Source organism: Lissotriton helveticus, chromosome 1_2 (assembly GCF_964261635.1).
Source record: "Lissotriton helveticus chromosome 1_2, aLisHel1.1, whole genome shotgun sequence".
In the NCBI taxonomy this organism is placed as follows: Eukaryota; Metazoa; Chordata; class Amphibia; order Caudata; family Salamandridae; genus Lissotriton; species Lissotriton helveticus.
In genome coordinates, this window is record NC_136058.1 from 319608922 (window position 1) to 319614921 (window position 6000).

At 51.2% G+C, this 6000-nt stretch overlaps 1 non-coding gene across 1 annotated transcript; it reads right to left on the minus strand.

Moving 5' to 3' along the window:
* Positions 1–3013: 3013 nt before the first annotated feature.
* TRNAQ-CUG (transfer RNA glutamine (anticodon CUG)) lies at positions 3014–3085 on the minus strand. Its single transcript has one exon. It is a non-coding gene; the product is annotated as a tRNA-Gln (tRNA).
* Positions 3086–6000: the final 2915 nt, after the last annotated feature.

A 6000-nucleotide genomic window follows, 5' to 3' on the forward strand; every position in this document is an offset into this window, starting at 1 on the left:
AGCGCTTTTACTAATTTAATTGCATTTGATGGTTTTTCAGAGTGTTATGCGATTAAGAGCGCTTTTACTCATTTAATTGCATTGATTGATTTTTCAGAGTGTTATGTGATTAAGTGCTCATTTAGTTGCAATTATTAAAATAAAAAACTTCTTGTGCAATTTATTTTATACATTAAATTTGCCAAAAGCAAGCGTCGGTGTTTGGAAAATGGTTCATTTGGTTATGCTAAGCAGGGGCATAACACAGGCCCCCGCAGCCCACGCGGTGGGGGGGGGGGGGCCTAGCTCCAAGATGGCCCCTCGGCACTGCACTCTGTCCGGAGAGGGCCCCTCTACATACCTTGCAGGGAGGCCCCCTCAATTTTCTTACGCCAGTGGCTAAACGTAGTGTGTAAAGAGGAGAAAAGTTTATGGAGACTCATATGGGCTTCTCATGGAGTCAAACCCGGAGGGGGTGTGTGCGGGGCCTGTGCTGTCACCAACTGCATTATCTTCCAAATAATCAGAAGGTGCAGCAGCGAGGAAACTGGACACTGCCTGAGGATAGAGCTGGATCACTACCGGACCTGCAAGCTGATGGATTGCAGGAACCCGCCGTAACGGCAGTTCCTGCAGGCCCCGGGCCCCCAGGGACTGCAGCTGCTGCCCACCCATGGTAAATGATAGGAGCACAGACGTCCCCTTCCGAACCCCCGACACACGTGCTCCCAGGGCTCGAATCGGGGTACCACGTGGGTGGACGGCATCCCCCCACTTATTTTACCGGGTGGACGCCATCCCCCATGCAAATATGCCCTTGCTGAGGAATCAAGTGTATTCTTGCTATTAACTGCATGCAAAAACATACCCAGAGTTGCAGAGAGCTCTCTGCTAAAACATCCGGTGCCAAATTACAGTGCTTAAGCAGAAATAAAGCAGACGCACACAAGCGCGCGCGCATGGACTCAGGCATCCCACACACATAAACACATCCTTCCCCCTCAGCCGCGGTCGGCAGTAGGAGTTCCTGTAGGGCGGTGACATGGGGAGGGGGAGGGGCAGGTTGGGGGTGCATTGCATGCAACGAAAGTCGTTTTATTTATTTATATGTTTACTTAGCTGTTAAACTCTGTAATCTATACATTACTACCCCCCACCCGGCCCTCACCCTCCCCACGTCACCGCCCTACAGGAACTCCTACTGCTGACCGCGGCTGTCCCCCCTCTTAAGAAGTGTGTGTCGCAGCTGCCTGGCCAGGAACGACCAGCCCCAATGCACCTCCATTAATAGAAGACTGTGTTTTTTTACCTTTCGTGACATCACTTCCGGGCGTGACGTCACTTCCTGTCTTTGAGCGTTCCCCCACTTCTTGATTTAGGACTTGTGCCCTGCGTGCTCCCCTGTTGTGTGTATGGAGGTGAGTGGAGACACGCGCTCCCCTGTTGTGTGTATGGAGGTGAGTGGAGACACTTGCTCCCCTGTTGTGTGTATGGAGGTGAGTGGAGACACGCGCTCCCCTGTTGTGTGTATGGAGGTGAGTGGAGACACGCGCTTCCCTGTTGTGTGTATGGAGGTGAGTGGAGACACGCGCTTCCCTGTTGTGTGTATGGAGGTGAGTGGAGACACGCGCTCCCCTGTTGTGTGTATGGAGGTGAGTGGAGACACTTGCTCCCCTGTTGTGTGTATGGAGGTGAGTGGAGACACGCGCTCCCCTGTTGTGTGTATGGAGGTGAGTGGAGACACGTGCGCCCCTGTTGTGTGTATGGAGGTGAGAGGAGACACGTGCTCCCCTGTTGTGTGTATGGAGGTGAGTGGAGACACCTGCGCCCCTGTTGTGTGTATGGAGGTGAGTGGAGACACCTGCTCCCCTGTTGTGTGTATGGAGGTGAGTGGAGACACGCGCTCCCCTGTTGTGTGTATGGAGGTGAGTGGAGACACGCGCTTCCCTGTTGTGTGTATGGAGGTGAGTGGAGACACGTGCCCCCCTGTTGTGTGTATGGAGGTGAGTGGAGACACGTGCCCCCCTGTTGTGTGTATGGAGGTGAGTGAAGACACGTGCTCCACTGTTGTGTGTATGGAGGTGAGTGGAGACACGTGCGCCCCTGTTGTGTGTACAGAGGTGAGTGGAGACACGCGCTTCCCTGTTGTGTGTATGGAGGTGAGTGGAGACACGTGCTCCCCTGTTGTGTGTATGGAGGTGAGTGGAGACACGTGCCCCCCTGTTGTGTGTATGGAGGTGAGTGACCCGTGTCCTGTCATGGTGGAAGCAGGCGCTGAGCCCCTTTAACAGGTGCATGGGTCTCAAGTCACGGTGCCTCACCACGACTTCAATCTACAGCAGATGTAATAAGGTACTGTAAGTGCACAAGTCTTAATTAAGCGTTGGCATAGCCAATAGGTCTCGCTTTTGGGACCTTATAAGTATTTCGTAATGCAGCACAATATCCTTGGTACAACAACATCAACATTTGCATGGCGAAATACGTATAAGGTCCCAAAGGCGAGACCTACTGGCTATGCCAATGCTTGTTTTTGTTGTTGCTTTTAGTGTAAACTCAGCCCACTGCCATTAGAGCGCTTTACGTGACAAACAGATTATATTTCCCTTTTTTGCCCAACAGTTTTGGTGGAATTCTCATCTCCCTTCATATGTCGGATAGTTACCAATAAAGTGCAGAAATAAAACAAAAAGCATTTTTACTTTGTATCCGTTAACACTTTATTCAAGCCTTTTTTTTACACACTGCTTTCCCGTCTGTGTGTCCTTGTGAGTTATCCGGTGTGAAGGGCGCTGGAGTCAGGCCCACACTGTGTGTGTTACTGTTGTGCAGTCACAGGAGAAAGGTGTCCACACAGGCACAGGAATGATAAAACACCTGTGTGCAGCGTCACGTGCCACCAGCATCGCCTAAAGATGTATAGATGTCAGCAGAGACCAGGAGAATGAAAACAGGAAGGGAGGGGGTATGTTAGGGATACAAATGCTCCTCTGCGTAAGACCCAGAATAATTGGAAGCAAATAACAAAATCCTCAGGTCCCACCGAGATTTGAACTCGGATCGCTGGATTCAGAGTCCAGAGTGCTAACCATTACACCATGGAACCACCTGGACACTGCTTACGTCACCTCTCAATCATGTAAGGATGCGGTGTCAGTCACTTGCTGACTTTCTATTGGTCAATAGTGTATGCTTAAACATCCAACTAAAAAAGTCTATTTCACAATTAAATCCTTAAACAGGACACACACAAGTTTTTTTTAACCAACACATGGAAATGACTCTTTGATGCGTTAAACTGTTCTTTTGAGGCTGAGCTTTAACTTACTCTTGAAGTTGGTGTAAAGCGGAGAAACGGCGGACACAGGAGCTGCCCCCACAGAGGAGAGAAAACAGGAACTTCCTAAATCCTCATCTCCTATAAATCAACACAGCGCGAGATTAATGTCACAACACAGACTCTGAAAGCGCCTCTTCCACAGCAGGGTCGGAGCAGGAAAGAAACGAGCATTTCACACGGTGAGAGCTCAGGGCACGGTGCCTTGTAATCCACGCGCTATTGATATAATCTGTGCTCTTTGTTGTGTGATAAAAGACAAACATCGAATAGCCCTTCATAGTATTCATGTGACGCGTGTTCCTCCAGGTCATTAATACCACAGCAGCTGTGCAGGAAGGGCTGGGGCAGGAACAGGAGCTGAGGGGTCGGTGTAAACCTCACAGGGCTTTAGACTGAGAGAAGAGAAGAGAAGCAAGAGAGATGTATTAATATTTAGGAGCCTTTAGGATTGTAGGAAATACGAGAACGTTTAATATGTCCCTGTAGTCAAAATTATGATCTTCCCATACCGGGAGTCGAACCCGGGCCGCCTGGGTGAAAACCAGGAATCCTAACACCATATGGGAGCCTGATTGTTGACTCACAGCTCAGTGCTTGTGATGTCTGTCAGACTCCACTCTGTACACTTCAACTCACACTGCCACCCTCAGGGTCTGACCATCAATGGGGTCACAGACCCACCACCACCCACTCCTGACAAACCTGAGGGAATGAGGGGTGATTTGTGCCACAACCTGCTCATGTCTCATTATTTACAACCCTGGAACTTCTCCAGACCCAGAGCCCAGGACCAGAGGACAGCAGCAGCCCCCGCATTGACTCTTACTGCCCCCCCTGGAGCCAGACAAAGCCACGCCCCTCTCCCCAGGACCCCCCCTTCACCCCTGTGTCTCCTCACCAGGCTGAGGGCCCCACAGACCCCTCTCCAGTGACCGTCCAGCTGCTTCCTTGAGACCCCCTGCACCTGTCACAGGCTCCAGGCTCCCTCCAGGGGGCTCCAGTTACACCCCCTCTCCTCCTACTATAAGCCCCGACCCCAGTCCTGACACTCGATTGGTTCACACAGAGGAGGGGGGACCAGCTCAGGTCACCCTGGCTTCTTCCCAGGTATCTTTAGATGCACAGGGTGACCGCCAGGGGGCAGCACCACCACAGCACTCACAGCCCACAGGGCCCTGGAGCAGCAATGGGACATCAGCAGCCTTGACAGGGGCAGACCCCGAATAATCCCGCACAGCATTATGGGAGAGCGGGGGAAGAGCCTCTGCGGTGTGTTTTTAGGTCTCGCCTGTCAATGCACATGCGCATTGAGCGGAGCAAGACTAAAGGGGCTTAAATAGACTTTAACTAGACTGGCGATTTGATGAAGTGCATGTGCGCTTTTAGCTCAATGCGCAAGCGCAATGAGTTAAAATGCGCGTGCACAGCATCAAATTGCCAGTCTTCACCATCTGTTCCCCCTCCCCAGCCGCCAGCACCTCCCCTCTCTCTCATGGCCGCCAGGCCATGTTATTTTGCTCGCATTTCACAAAGCCTTGCTCGCATTTCTCCTCCCCCTCCCCGGCCGCCAGCACCTCCCCTCTCTCTCACGGCCGCCAGGCCGTGTTATTTTGTTCGCATTTCTCCTCCCCCTCCCCAGCCGCCAGCACCTCCCCTCTCTCTCAAGGCATTTTTTCAGCCTCCCCTTTTTCATTTCTCTCCCCACTTTCTTTTTCTTTCTTTCTCCAATGCTCTCTGTCAGTGTTTCACACATTTCCACTCTCTTATCTTTCATTGTCTAGCTGAATCGCCCTCTCACTTTATCTCTGCACTATCTCCATTATTTCCACCTAGCCTTCCTTCCCCGGCTCGTGTCTTCCCCCTGCCCTCTCTTTCATATCTCCCACTCTGTTTCACTCTCCTCCATTTACCTCACGGTCTCCCGCTCTCTACGTCTCCCTCTCTTGACAGCTCGTTCTGTTACGCTCTTTTTCTTTCTCTTCTTCACTGTCGGCCTTTCCTCCTGTCTACTTTTAATTCAATTGTGCATCTTTACCGCTCTCGGGCCGTCTCATCCTTGCTTCTGTGTCCCGCCACATCCCTCCTCACTCACTTTGTTTTCCATCTCGCTGCTGCTTTCAAGCATCTCCAAATTTCACCAACACTTCTAGTTTTTTTTCTTTTTTCACCCACCCTTCTCACCTGCCCTCCGCAGCACACAGCATGTTTCCTTTCATCAACCGGGCGCCTGCTGTGTTTTATCTTTTCAAATGGCAGCCACGCATTTTCTCACAGCTCTTGCCAGTGCAGGAGTGGATTTGTGCCCTTCACCCTCCTGGCTGTGTCTCTTCCGGGAACCCAACTGCCTCGCGGCGCACCGCAGCTCCCCTTCCCGCTTGCTTTTTAAAGTTTCTTGTTTGTTGCACGGGCATTAAATATGTAGGCACAAAGAAAATTCAACGCTGCCTATGTGGAGCTTACACCGGGAAGGCTTTGGCAAGGGGCTGGGAAGATGGTAAAACTCACTTTCATGCCGGACAAACATGGGGGCTCCATAACAGGGAAGTTTCCAGCAACTGATAAAAGACGCAATAACATGGCTATCAAGTCAAGCACAAATACCTCATAAATCATATGCTTGTCTTCAGGAAGTGCATACCTTAGCTGCCCTCGAACCAAGGACTGGTTAGAAAGGTGCAAAT